We start from the raw sequence: 15,969 nt of genomic DNA on the forward strand, positions 1-15,969 counted from the left end.
CCCCTGCCCCGAAAACGGTACCTCCATCCCGCTCCCGCCCGGCGACAGAGGGGCGCGCCAATGGCATCGGTTCGCCGATTCGAGTCGAGACGATGAATCGAGATGTGTACTTAGGTATCGCTGCAAGTCCTTTTGTTGTAGTCGATAATAGGATGCGCTTTTTTTGCGGCGCGATCGACTCCTTGGACGGCCACTATTTACATTGTATCGGGATGTTTACATCCACTTAGCTCGTAAATGGGACGTTGGAAACGCTAACCACTTACTTTTTATGTTATAAAAACATCGGGACCCGCGCAGACAAAATTTCGTAACCTAAAAATGCATCATTTTTTTTCTTCGGTATTTTGATACCCTTTATCTAGTCTTCAAATGAGTTGTAAGTATTGATTGAATAGTAGAATTGCATCCATATTCACCTTGAAAGGAAGGAAAATGCAGGGGTAAGACGGGTAGGGTGGCTGAACGGAGGGCGCGATGTAGGTCAGTTTTTGTTTCGCTCGCGTCGATCCCGAAATTCGGTTACTAGGGTTCGCGAGCTAGGGCCCGTTATCGGGTGTCTTACCTTATTGATGAGTCTTAGGTTTAGGTATTCGGTTTCGTTTAATATGTAGGGTTTGTTTGGGTTAATCTAATAATCTTAGCTTTTTTTATGAGTTAATTTAGTAGTTAATTTAAGTGTAGGTAAGTAGATAGTATCATAGTAGTAGTAAAACTTTTTTTTTTCGTTTTTGAAGTGATTTTTACAGTGGGGTTAAGCTACCTACTTACACCTATCTGAAGTCTCTGAGGATGTAGGTACCTACTTACCGAGCTATATATATTATATACTCATATATAGACGAACCCATTTTTTGTTGCCGAATTTTTTTTTCATCTGATTTGGATTAAATTTGGCTTGTCTGAAGAGCTCATCATGGGCGGAGTACTTAAATACGAATTCACAACTTATCCCCATATAAATCTATATTAGTTTTCCATTGAGTTACGAAAAAGCCTACCTACCACTTTTTGTAAGTCTAAGGAAGATTTTCAGGATTAATGCGGTGAAATTTGTAGGTACCTACAGAATTGGAAACTATCGCCCTATTCACCAAATTTCATCGAAAACTGACGAAAAAAAAAATGGCCCTGATAATTGTTCAGGTTTTTTTGACATGCTGGATAAGTTCATATAGGTATGCGAGCGGGACGCATTAGTATAGGTAATGAGATCAAATTTTCGTTTTTAAATATTTTTTGGGTACTTTCATAACCAGATGACTTTCAGAGATGTCCAATGTAATTTTTCCGACTACTTAATTTTTTTGTAGTTTAGTAAGTTTGAAGAGCTTCTCATATTAATGCGAAATCCCAATTTGGGAGAAAAAAGTACGAAATTTTTCGTTGAGTTACGACGAATTATGCGCTTTCGCAACTCACAGGAAGATTTGGACATGTAGTAAAATTGCGCTTATATTATACAGATTACAATTACTATTTTTTTAGTTCTTGAAAAACGAAAACAATTCACAGTTATCTAACAGAGCCTGAAACTTCAACAATCTATATAAACATTCTAAACGATACACAAATCAAATACAAATAACAAATAAATCAATCAAGTCACAGTACAGAACTAAATAAAACAAACAAGGCAACGTTTAGTTTTCTTCACGAAAACGCCGCAGTTTCCCGCCGCTCCGCAACAGAGGGCGCTGTGTGTCGCTTTTCTCGTTTTTCCGCCGTTTTCCAGCGTTGGGGCGCTACTCGGGTTCGAGTAGACGGGCCGGGTGTGTTTCCGAGTGCGGCGAGTAGCGAGTAATAGTTGAACCAAGCTTACTATGCATGGCTTTTGCAATAACTAAGTGTGACAATGTCATTATTAATGTCAAATATCTGTGAATATATGACCTGCACTTTGTTCTATTAAAATCGGTGCAAACTTGGTTAAGATGGGCTTTAGAATGATAAGGATGAAAAGGTCGTGAGCCTGATTCGCAATAAAAACGAGGAAATCTTGCAAAATATAGGTGTAATTTTTCCGAATGACATTAGTGACAGTAAAAACAGTAAAATATAGAAAAAGGTATAAAAAGTATATCGATATCAAAGGAGGCCGTCATCTACAAAGTATATGGGGATTTTGTAAACATTTTTGCCAGCCTTGATCCTATAGGGCAGAAATCGCAACTTCATCAGTTTGTTAGGCAAACGCGGAATCTAACGACAACAGAGCTTCCTCATTGCAAGATGTGGATGTCGAATGATATTAATGGTCCCCGAACTAGCCCTTCGTTTCCTAACCTAACGTTTCGAACCCTTTACACAGCGTTTGTGGTGGCATTGGTGGTTGTAAGTGGGTAGTTTTTGCACCGTGTAGTTTTTTCTCAGTCATCCGTTGACCACGAACGCTGTAAAGGGTTCGAAACGTCGGGATGTAGTATGAATTCAATATACGCGATATAATCCGTTTCAATAGTTTTATTTCATGAGTAACTATCGCGGTAGCCGAAGACAATATTATGTTACCTTAGGATCTTTTCAATGTCTGTATATGTAATTTGACTGACAATAAGTTTATTTTCAGTCAAATGATTATTCCTTTAAAATACTTCTATTTTATTTTAAAGGAATAATCATTTGTAAACGAATCGCCGGTGTCTTGAGAGTCTTGAGACTGTGTTAGAGTTAGATCAAGTTATTTACACGTCATAAAAGTAAATACAATGAATAAATGAAATGAAATGAAATGAAATATAACTTCTTCTACTACTTCTACTAGAATCTGTTCGGAGACGAATCGTGTCGTGGGGCGAGCGATTTCGGGGTTGGTCCCATAGTAAAAGTTGCTCAGTATGACCTAAACATTAACGGGTTTGAGTAATTGCTTTTCGTTCAGTTACATACTGTATAGAGTGAGACCAAGAGAAGTGTGCAACGATTTTGATAGCACACGCAATGCAAGTGTTATTTCCTTCTTCCTCGCGTTATCCCGGCATTTCGCCACGGCTCATGAGAGCCTGGGGTCCGCTTGACAACTAATCCCATGATTTGACATAGGCACTAGTTTTTACGAAAGCGACTGCCATCTGACCTTCCAATCCAGAGGATAAACTAGGCCTTATTGGGACTAAGTAGTCCGGTTTCCTCACGATGTTTTCCTTCACCGAAAAGCGACTGGTAAATATCAAATGATATTTCGTACATAAGTTCCGAAAAACTCATTGGTACAAGCCGGGGTTTGAACTCGCGACTTTCAGATTGCAAGTCGCACGCTCTCACCGCTAGGCTACCAGCGCTTCAGCGCAGTGTAAGAGTTATTTGTACATCATAATTTCATAGAAGTTTGACGTTTAAAATAACACTTGCACTGCGTGTGCTATCAAAATTGTTGCAAACTTGTCTGGGTCTAACTCTAGTTATTTCAGCATGCCGTTTTAGTAGAGAATATTACTTCGATTGTATGGCGGCGGCAAAGTTCTTCTGACACTAAAGAATGCTGGCATTCTATAAAAGTTTACATGGCTCCAGAAACGGACAATTATGATGTTTTTTTAAAGATGAAGTCAAAGCACAGTAGCATAGACAACAGTAACTTTAATCGCAATGGTCTCAAAACAAACGGCGAAAGTCGCCATTATGCGCGGGAGTCGATCGTCGGGCAATTATTGCGCACGCAACGCCGTGACGTCACTAATGTGGGTCAAGTCATGAGCGGTAGCGATTTTAACTGTTGTCCTGTGGTGACATGGTGTTATTGGTGTTCGGGCAACTTCTAGATCGACACTAATCTTATTTTAAACTCCCATCGTAAAAAAACCGCTTTAAACTCATTCAGACAGTTACGAGTACCTGCTGGCAAAACTATACGTTAGACACAACTGTAGTGAGTGTAATAATATCTGCATCTCACTCCTACTTTTTGCTACGTGCCGTTTGTCAGTTGAGTAAGGTGTGCGCTTTTCTTGTAGCATTAAGCTTGAATTTTAATAACAAAACTTTCGTGAGACACAGACATATTAAATATGTTAAAAACGGGTCACTCACGTATCCACTCTTCCTCTTGATGACACTCCTCGGGCGTTTTTCGACTTTTAAAATGCATGAGTGATCCATTAGCTTGAAGTTCCTAACTTGCGCCGCCTCATAATTGGCCTATAGTCTGTTGGCAAATTTTAATATTTGAATAGTAATCGCGGTCTTGGGCAAGGCGAGATAATCGCAGTTTTCTTTAGTTTCACAACGAATCTGTAATTATACCTGTAACAAACTGCCGTATTCGAACTTCAAGATATTCACAAGAGACGACACGTACTAGATCCATTTTAGATACGTAACAGTTAAGTATCAACTAGTTCTCTTTTGCAGCGTAATTCGGGCAACCAATGTCACTTTTACGTTAGATAGAGTAAGATATCTATTAGATGTGAGTTGGATCTCTAAGTCATATCCTGTGGAAATCGTTCAAGAGTATCTCCAGAATCGCGCAAATGTCAAATTTGACAGGTTAGATCTTAAACATATCGTTATCGTATTTTGGTGATGTCTAAAAGATATCTAATAGATATCTATTTCAAAATCCGAATGGGACCCAAAAGATGTTAGTCACTGACATCTGTACAGTCGCTATGTTAGTATCTAGGACATGAATACTGGGATTCCGGATACCCGAAATATCGGAATTTCTGACCGATTTATAACCCCTGTTGTTATAAATCTGACCACTATTATGTGTGAGACAGAGATGTCTGTGCGTCTATCTGTGGCAACGTAGCTCTTAAACTGATAAACCGAATTGGATGCTGTTTTTTAATTTGAATGCAGGTTTTCTTCTTCTTCTTCCTCGGTCCCTCATTGCTGAGGATCGCGACCATGTATGCTACGTCTCCACAGTGTGCGATCATAGGCCATATGGGTCACGCACTGCAGGTTTTCTAGCAGTGGTAAAATTTTATCAAAATGTATCCAATGCGTTGGTTTTTTTTTTTAATACGATATTGCAATATCGGGATTGAAGAGAATAAGTATCGAAATAACGGAATTCCGGTATTGGTTTTTGTTTAGTTTTATAAAAAAAAACATTAGGTATATTACCTTCGACTGAAATTGTTATTGTGAATACTTTTATTCCGACCTTAAATCATTTATTATTCATCATCATCATCTCAGCTATAAGACGTCCACTGCTGAACATTTATTATTATTTATAACAATTTATATGGGTAGTTGGGTACTTAGCTACTTTTGACTTTCATGCAAATAAAAATCAGAATAAACGTCATAAGTAAGTAAGTAAGTAAATATTCTTTATAAATAAATAATAATAAATATTATAGGACATTCTTACACAGATGACTAAGATGACTAAGTCCACAGTAAGCTCAAGAAGGCTTGTGTTGTGGGGTACTCAGACAACGATATATATAATATACAAATACTTAAATACATAGAAAACACCCATGACTCAGGAACATATATATCTGTATCATCATACAAATAAATGCCCTTACTGGGATTCGAACCCAGGACCATCGGCTTCGCAGGCAGGGTCACTATCCACTAGGCCAGACCGGTCGTCATATTTATTGCACCAATAATTATACATCTTACATACATGTAAAATTACAAAGAAATTTTAATGGAACAATAGAACCCAATATAGTCATACAGATTCCAATACAGCCAAATGTTTTTATTGTGTTTGTTATTAAATTTAACTATTTTTTATTGTGTTTAATTTAGCATTTTCTAAAATCACAGCCATAAAGGCTGATGAGTCATCGCAGGAAGGGAACAAAAGCCGAAGGCAAACATTAGTACAGGGGCGTCTTTTTCTTGAATATTAAAAACATCTGTTTCGATCCCTCCGATGTCTCCCACGCAATAGAAGGGTTAACGAGAGAACTGTATGGATACGCTCTTATTTCAAAAATAAGATAAATAAGAGATAAGAGTATCCATACAGTTCTCTCGTTAACCCTTCTATTGCGTGGGAGACATCGGACATCGGAGGTACCCCTAATGAGAATCCCTAGGATTCTATAAATAATGAAAGTTTTTACTACGTGGACCTTAATAGATCTAGAAACGATATGAATTAGATGTGTCAGTGTCATAAGTGCCGTTTTTGTTTGAAGAAACGTCACATTTGACACTGACATATCTAATCCATACCTATCGTTTCTAGATCTATTAACTTACGTATCTTAAAGTTCGCATCGGGCCGCCATCACAATATTTTGTAAAAAATGGATAGCTAGTAATTCTACGACTTGGGCGAGATTCGAATATGTGACACCTGACGTTCTTACAATGAGCTAAAAAAGAAAAAAAAATGGCAAACATTAAATGTACATAAGTCCACAACGTACCTTCGATACGATACGATACGATACATTTATTGATAAAATTTTAAAAATTTTACACGTCAGTTACTAAATTACAATGTGAGATTTGTCTGTGTAGTTTATTAAATAAATACAGTTTTTATTATCATGAACTACAATTATTATTTATATTTACTCATTTAATATCTCCGTTTTTTTATATAATATTATTCTTACAGGCTCATTCACACTTCCTTAAAATAAATTCATTACTTCATAACAAGATAGGAATATTTTGATCGAAGAACAGTCTGATGTGTTGATTTTTACATTGACATATTATAGAGTCGAACCAACCTAACTCTAAATATTTTTCTATGAGAATGTGACGCTTATAATGACACTCCTTCACTTTATTCTATTCAAGTCGGTGCAAAGTGAGGTTAAGTAAAGGCTCCTCTTTACGTTGGGCCAACCCCAACGCCAACGAGGGACGCATTTATGCGTTTGAGGGAGCAAGTGACATTGCTATCTCATTCTACCGCATGGCTGCGTCCCTCGTTGGCGTTGGCGTTGGCCCAACGTGAAGAGGAGCCTTAAGACGGATTCTAATATAAAGCCTTATCCACACTACGCTGTCATCAAAAATCGGAAAGTGAGAGCGACGTGAAAAAAATAAAAAAACGGCTTCTTATGCAAATCTCTCTCGAATATTTATCCCCGATCCGACACGCCGAGTGTTGCCGATTCATTATTAATTGTTTGATTAATTAATAATCTTTTCGCGATTTTTAAAAAAAGTTAATTAAACGTATTCATTGGAAGGGTTTATTTCAATGGAATTCGTTAGGAGATTTTTAATGCTGGCAACGTTTTTTGAGTTTTCTATTGAGTAGCAAATTGTTTTTTTTTTTAAAGATAATTGTGATTTTTTGCAATGTCGGTTTATCTCAAAATCAGAGATGGTGTCATTTTAAAAATCACATTACAAGTAAATATTTAAAAATACATTGACAAAAAAGGAGATTTTTAGGATCGATCGGTTTTTCTAAGTTTTGTAACTTAAGTAATAAATAGTGTTAGATCCTATTTTTTTTAACTTCATACCTCTAATTCTACTTTTAATGTATTAATTTTGTATATATCTATAGCTTAAGCTTTATTACTTAAGTTACATAACTTGCTAAAACCGTGTTTCGCTTAACCCTATTACGCCTTTTACTTTTTAGCACCCATAGATCCTAAAGGGTCCTATATTTTTGAACTTTAGACCTCAAAATAGTCAAAGATTAACCCTTTCTCATACTTCCTGAACGTGACCCTTCGTCTGTATGTTCGCACGTGTCTCCCAAACCATTGTAGTCATTATTCCCTTTATGACTAAAGGGTGACGTCTAAAGACGTCATTGTGCTTGTAAAAGGTTACTTTTGAGGGTTAAGTATAAGTAGTTGATGTATTTAACATTGTGACTATTGGGAGTTAAGAAAAATCTTAACAGGTTCGCCTTAAAATCGGCTCATAGATGTATACATATATATATTTAAGGTATATATTTGCAAGCGTACAGATATTTAAGAGTAGGTAGGTATAAATTTATAATTTTATAATATACAGGGCGTCCCAAGACTATGGGACATCAAGGGAAAGTACCTTAAATATCGTAGACAGGATATTTTACTGAAAGAAGACATTATTTTAAGTTAAAAAACAATCTAAACTGCATTCATAGATTGTTAAATAATTACATGGTTGAATCGGGAATCGAACCCGCTACACGAGAAACAAAATTACCATGTAACTTTATCATACCGATCGAAAGCTTCATTATAAGGATAATTTTTTGCTAAATTACAGTGTCAGAAATAAAAGGAAGACCATGAATTTTAACATATTTAATTCATAATTAATCTATTTAATTTATAAAATGCTCAAAATGCTCAAAATCGCACTCTTTTGATTATTTCGCTAAATTTCACATCAAATGTTAAAATTCATGGTCTTCCTTTTATTTCCGACGCTATGTTATTAAGCAAAAAATAATCCTTATGATGAAGCTTTTCGATCGGTACGATAAAACTACAGGGTATTTTTTTTCTCGTATAACGGGTTCGATTCCCGGTTCAACCATGTCATTATTTAAAAGTCTATGACTTCAGTTTGAATTGTTTTTTAAAGTAAAATAATGTCTTCTTTCAGCAAAATATCCTATCTACGATATTTAAGGTTCTTTCCCTTGATGTCCCACCCCATAGTCTTGGGACGCCCTGTATGTGTATATGGGATATGTATTTTTGAGTATGATTTGTGCACCTATATTTTTACACTTGACTGTAGGTACCTATCTATTGTAGTGGATCTATGTTGGTAAGTGTTAGACGGTTGTTACGGAACCCTAAAAATGCGAAAGAGCGCGGTTCAATAATCCATGGCGGGCAACATCTTGAATCTTTGATATTCGTGATAACGCGCAGAGTAGACGCGTACAGAGACTACAGAATACGAACATATCGGCCATCTGACCATAATCTTCGCCAACGAAGGTTTCTTCTAACTTCACCACCACACTCTTCGCAGCTCAGCAGCGGTAGTTAGCTCACTAGGTCGCTAGCTCTGTGAACCGATCAAATTAACTTGAATGCTTAGCCCGTACTAGGCGTGGCTCACTCCGCGATTTCATCGCTTTGCTACAGGTAGCTAAAAGTACATCCGTTCGACCCCAATTTTGGGGTTTGCCATAAGCCGCGCATGGCGCTGTCGCCACCTAGCGGCCATATCTGTGCTGATCGTGGCAGACGCGTTTTGTTAGAGAGTGAGTCTTCTGTACCTAGTACTATTATTTATTATGTGCCCGTACGCAACGTTTTTGTTTCAGAAGGCTTTCCACCGACTTTTAACAATAACTTTATAATCTATATTCACTAAAGGTGCACATAGGGCTGCATTAATTTTGTCGGCTTTTCTACGTAAAATATCTATTATGGAGTAAAATTAGTTCCAACGGCTGTCGTTAGCATTAACGTTTGACATTCCATAAGATGACTAACGTGTGTTTGTGACAATCTGCGCCACTTCACCCTTGACCGACTTCGCAGAAGGGTATGATGATGATGATGCTCTCCTGACCGATTTCGGCCACAGCGACTCTGGAGTAGGCAATTTTTAGCTCGTGTTATTAGAGTGTAGCTGATCCACTCTGTGGTGGGCGATTATATCTTGGAAGGTACTATCACATATTTATAGAAATCATATTAAGTACATTTTTAAGTGCGTAATAATTTGAATTAAGTATTTCCTAATTACACTTCACATTATTCCGATTTTTGTCACAATTTTGATATTTGACAGGCAATCTTGTACAATGTAAACCGGTAGGTACCTACTTAGGTCGTAGTTTGCGATTTGTTTGACATTCCATTTTTAATAACAAAACTTCCGTGAGACACAGACATATTAAATATATTAAGAACGAGTCACTCACGTATTTTAAGTCGAAAAACGCTCGACATGTTTCACTCCGTACCGAGGAGTGTCATCAGGAGCTTGCGTTTACGGCATAATAAGACATTCCATTTCTTCATCTTAACACCCCGCCCGCCTCTGTGCCTCTCTACTCTATCACCTATTATCGAAATGCACATCGCGGTTTCGTAAGGGTTGAACATTCTAAGCCGCCCACGCTATCTCTGCCACCACCAACACCTCTAACACTTCGCTTTAAGGTTGAGATTAGAAAAGCAAAGTGTGTTACTAAAGTTGCAGTTCGATATTTATGATGCCATAGCTATTTGCATTACCGAAATTGTACTTTTGTACATTTGTAGTATTGTATGGGTTTGTATGGATTTAGGGGGATTACAGTCTTGGTTATTGGGATGATTTCAATTTTTGTAAGGAGTTTCGATACTTGGAGTTATCGTAAGTAATACAAATGAGTTGTGTTTGTGTTGTCAATTTAATAGTGTAATAATATTGCATGACATCACAGAATAAATAATAGTACTAGGTACAGAAGATTCACTCTCTAACAAAACGCGTCTGTTACGATTAGGACAGATATGACCGCTATTAGGTGGCGCAAGCGTCACGCGCGGCTTATGGCAAACTCCAAAAATTGGGGTCGAACGGATGGACTTTTAGCTACCTGTAGCAAAGCGACGAAATCGCGGAGTGAGCCACGCCTGCTACGGCTAGCCACCAAAATTGGTGTGGAACGGATGTACTTGTAGCTACTTGTTGCGAGGCGATGAAATCACGGAGTGAGCCATGACATGGCTAATGCCTTTAACGCTTGGCATGTTGTATACGGGGCCAGAAGAACTAACTTGAGTAACTTTTCATTTGGGAGAAATGAAATACAATATAAACATGCATAGCGGCAAGCCTATATAAGTGATCAAAACGATCAAAACGCCCTCATAGCTGAGTCATTGTTTTAGTCATTAGTTAATCAACGTCATTATATTCTTCAAAAAAATGCCCTCAATGTGGTTTTAATGTGAAATTAAAGTTTAGGGCTAAGAAATGTCAGAGGCGGCATAAAATATAAATATTTGTACCTCTAGTTATTTAAATAAGTTGGTGAAAATGTTTGAAAATCGGTTTTACAAGTCAGTTACACTTTTATTAATTAATTAAAAAAAATTGCGAACCGTAACCATCAAGTAAGTAAATAAATAAAATATTATGGGATAATCTTACACACATCGACCTAGACCCACAGTAAGCTCAATAAGGCATATGTTCTGGGTACTATTAGACGACTATATTTATAATGATAAAACTAAAATATACAGAAAAGATCCATAACTCAGAAAAAAGACACAAAAAAATGCCCTTACCAGGATTCGAACCTAGGAGGCCGTTCTAAATTTCATTATGATAATGACAATTTGGCGAATGTTGGTCGCCCAAGTAAACCATCTGTGAAAAATTGGTTGGCAAATGAAATTCTGACAATACAACTTCGACGAAAATAATATAATAAGAATAAGTTTTATTGATAGTAAAAGTTATTCTTTTTTAGAATACCTACCTTACGTCTTTGCAATACAGCTTACGTATATTCACGTAGAGTCCCCATCAGATAATATCGGCGCGGCCAAGTTGCTCACAAATATCAAGAACACGCCTCTATTGTCAAGGCGTTAGAGTGCGTGTTCAGATATTTTTGAGCGCCTCGGCCGCTCCGATATATCTGCATGGCGATTGTACTCAGAGCTTGGCGATGGCGACGGTTCTACAAGTTACTACGGCTACGTACACGAATGCAACAATTAACGCATGATGATGCGGGTCCTGTGTCGATGCACTCAATGCAACTTGCAAGATGCACTCAATGTTTTAAACAATGTCGTTTGATTTTTATTCAAATCGCTATTGTTTCTAAAATTGGATAAGTAGTCAATTATATGGGTTGAAATTGGGAATAATTTTAAGTGAACCAAATAGTTACCTTAAAAATGGGCACTGTTAAAAAAATTAGCAAAAATACTAACCTAATCTGACCTTAAAAAAGATTGCACTACAAAAAAAAACTAGGCACCTATTTAATTCCACATTCATTTCAACCAAATCTAAAAATATGTATTTAAAAATGGCCATAAATAAAAAATACATACGTGTTAACGTAAAAACACACCTATGCCACCGTTTAGAATTCTAGATAATATAGATTTGATTTTAATATCATTACAAAAGCAGTAATGAGCACTAAGCACATACGAACATAAGTACATTAACTATATTTATTTAATTAAAAAACATAGAAATTATATCGCGGTAGACCCGTTTGTGTAATTGAATATCTTTCTTCTTCTTCTTCTTCTTCTTCCTCGCGCTATCCCGGCATTTTGCCACGGCTCATGAGAGCCTGGAGTCCGCTTGACAACTAATCCCATGATTTGACGTAGGCACTAGTTTTACGAAAGCGACTGCCATCTGACCTTCCAACCCAGAGGGGAAACTAGGCCTTATTGGAATTGGTCCGGTTTCCTCACGATGTTTTCCTTCACCGAAAATCATCCAATTTTGCAATCATCTTTATTAATAATAAATAGATGTACGAGTATGTTCGATGAAAAGTACAGTTAGCGATAAAAGCATTAAAAACATTTTTGAGCATTACGTCAGTAAAACGCCGACATACTTCGAGCAACACGGAAGGGAGGCGGCATTCGCACTATTTCCCCTCTGCCGAGGTACAAGATTAGCGCGTCAAAATAATCTAGCGCGGGTAATAAAACTAGTTGCACTTGGATTTTTCACTAGACCGAGTCCAGACGCGCGCGTGAACACTGCTGCACAAAAATGCCTGTTTGCTCGGTTTTTTGTTATAAAAAGAGGTCGGGGACATCAAATTTACAAAAAGAAAGTGTTACATTTCACATGTAATTTTTTTTTTACATATCATACGTTAAATTACATTTTTTAAATACAATTATTATATTTTAGTCTCAAGTAATTGTTGGATTTATCGATTTTGCTCGCTCAGTACAAATTGCGGATCGGTCGAGCGACAAATCCGACTTCTCATCTCTCAGAATACAATGACATACTTCAACGAAAATGTGTTAGTGTGCGTGTTGTGACACTAGTCACTCGTCCGTACATAAAAAGAGATCGAGGTTTGCAAGATTTGTCTTTGACGTGTGTCATTTTCTATGTATTTGTGTCGTCATTACAGATTGGATTTTGTACGTAAGTGTGTGAGAAATGCGACTGTGTGCACCTTTCCCCCCGCGAAAAATGGCAGAAAGATTTGTACGGCGAGATATCGCTTGGGCCCCTCCCTTCCGACGTGTCGGAAGCCGGTGTTGCTCGAAGCCGACATATTTTTAATACAATGAACAAGATAAGTGTCAACCAACCCGATCAGCTACCGTCGGCCATATTTAACCACATTGTCTCACTTCCTCGGCAGATGTCTTTCACATTCAAATCACACCTTATTATATTTAGATCATGTTTTTTGTGACACCTCTTTGTTACCACTACCTTCATAAGACATCTTCAACTAGTATAACATGGCCTTTAGATCAATAGTAACTGCTAGCGATGATAGCTCAATTTGATAATGGTTTTTTAGAGATGTAAAGCTATTGGTAATGTAAAGATCTAAGTGAGATGACAGATTTTTTGTTACGTCACTTTGATAGAGACCATTGGCATGAAGTTTTGGATTGAAAATTAGTTGTAATAGTTTTTGTTTGGAATATTTATTAATATGGCATGGACATGTTTTTTTTTGCATAATTTTGTCTGGCATAGTTTATGAAATGCGTATTTGTCTACAATATGGTTTGACTTTGACATAAAATATAAATGATTGTCAAATAAGTCTATAAAACTACCGTGAATGCCGTTATAACTATACCTATTTTAAGCATTAACAAGACTTGAGGTGAAATAATGCGCCAATATGATAAGTACCTACCGTCAGCCAAGAAAGTGGTCTACAACTTTTCGACTCTATCAATCAGATAGAGAGAAGAATATATAGAGTTGAAGAGTGGTAGACCACTTTCTTGGCTGACTGTACATGTAGGTAGTATCGTGCGACTTTCAATCCGGAGGTCGCGGGTACAAACCCCGGCTCGTACCAATGAGTTTTTCGGAACTTATGTACGAAATATCATTTGATATTTACCAGTCGCTTTTCCGTGAAGATAAACATCGTGAGGAAACCGGACTAATCCCAATAAGGCCTAGGTTACCCTCTGGGTTGGAAGATCAGATGGCAGTCGCTTTCGTAAAAACTAGTGTCTATAGGTACTGTCTATGCCAATTCTTGGGATTAGTTGCCAAGCGGACCCCAGGCTCCCATTAGCCGTGGCAAAATGCCGGGACAACGTGAGGAAGATGATGATGATACATGTAGGTAGTTTTTGGTTAGAAAAGTTGTGTAATAATTCTACCTAAAATACTTCACTTTAACAAAATCCTCATATTTAAGATAAAATCCTTTTTATCACAAATGACCCATCGAATCTCAGACATCTTTAGTTAACCCTAAATGATGCAATCCATTGACAAGCATTAAAAGGGTTAAAAATGAAAGTGCAGGCCCCTCGTCCACATTATCATACGAGCTTGCACACCTTGTCGTACATTAATGACAAAAGGACGTAACTCTGATCAACTGTCGAAAATATCCGCCATTTTGGAACGGCGCAGTTCCAAATTTGAATTTCTTATTCACTTTTTTTTAGAAATCGAAAGTGTGTGCGCGATATTATTTGTTCCTGGCCTTTTTTGTGAGATTGATCATTTTTGATAAAGTAAACGTGTGACATAAATGTTAAAGGTGCTTATACTAAATGAATTAACTTAATAACGTTTTACATTTTGATTTACAAGATGCGCAAATACTGATAATGTATTGAAATTTTAGTTAATCAAAAATAAATGATACCGTAATTTTTTTTAAAGATTAGGTAAAAGGCTTTTAGTAACAGGAGTCGCCTTGTCTGCCATTTTTTGTACAAAACAGTCTGCTGATTTTTGCATGATAAACAATGTAGTAAAAATAAAACGATAAATTTCATGAAAACGAAAGTACCCGTCTCTAAAGCTTATCATATTCAAAATACCATTCAAATCGACACAACGCGATCTAAACCCAAAGCCCCGTCAAAAATAATTTATTATCTATCAAAAAATAATTGTTATAATTACTTATGCAACAGCGCGCTATCTCCCCTAGTTATTTTTTATTATTATTTAAATTCAGTAATGACTAACGCTTTTGTCGCTGGGTGTACCCGTGTTCGAACTATCATTGCTTTGTGTAGATTTATTACAAGGTTTACGCTTGACCTCTGATTTTGGTTATGCTGCACTCGACTGTAGGTACTTATTGATTCTTCGGATTGGGCATAATTTTATTTTACGGCGGGTAAATACTAATATATTTTGTTCCATTAGGTAATTATCTTACTTCAATTATAATTAAGTAGGTAGGTATAGTATAGAATTTTGTGATAGTTTATAATCTAGTAGATATTATATTTATAATCTAATAGTGGATAATATGTAAGTATTTCTTACAATGATATGACATTTTGATGAACTTGTTTTAAAACATGTGCTGTTTTTTGTGTAATTGTGTATAAATTCGTTTATTTTTATTATTAGTCCGAATATATGTATTTCGTTATTAAAACTGTTTTGCCTTGCTACAGATCCTTCTAATAATATTATAAGTAATATCGGTATTTCTAAAGAACTAAATGACATAAAATGCTTTTTTTTAATAATTCGATTTTTAAGAGTTTTTTGTAAGCAACGATGTGTTGATATTTATATAAAAAACAAAATTGACATTCCATTTTCAAACGTGTCTTTCATAACCGAAATTTATTATGACAAGCTAAGCAAACACCGTTTCTATAAGAACCGAAATTCAAAAATCGAACGCCTGTTCCAATACCAACGTTCATTGTTTAAATATTTGAATGTTCCATTTTTGAATGTGATCCATCTTTTATGGTTACGTCAAAAATAACTATTTTGCATATGAACGGAACTTTGGAACATTGTTTGATTATTTGGTTTTATGCTCTATGGTTGTTTTTTTTTTATAAATTGGGGCAGCGAGGCAAAGTCAATAGCACTTTTATGCCTGTACCTTTTATGTGATGATCTATAAAATAGGATCGGAAT

Source organism: Cydia fagiglandana, chromosome 20, assembly GCF_963556715.1.
Source record: "Cydia fagiglandana chromosome 20, ilCydFagi1.1, whole genome shotgun sequence".
NCBI classification, from domain to species: Eukaryota; Metazoa; Arthropoda; class Insecta; order Lepidoptera; family Tortricidae; genus Cydia; species Cydia fagiglandana.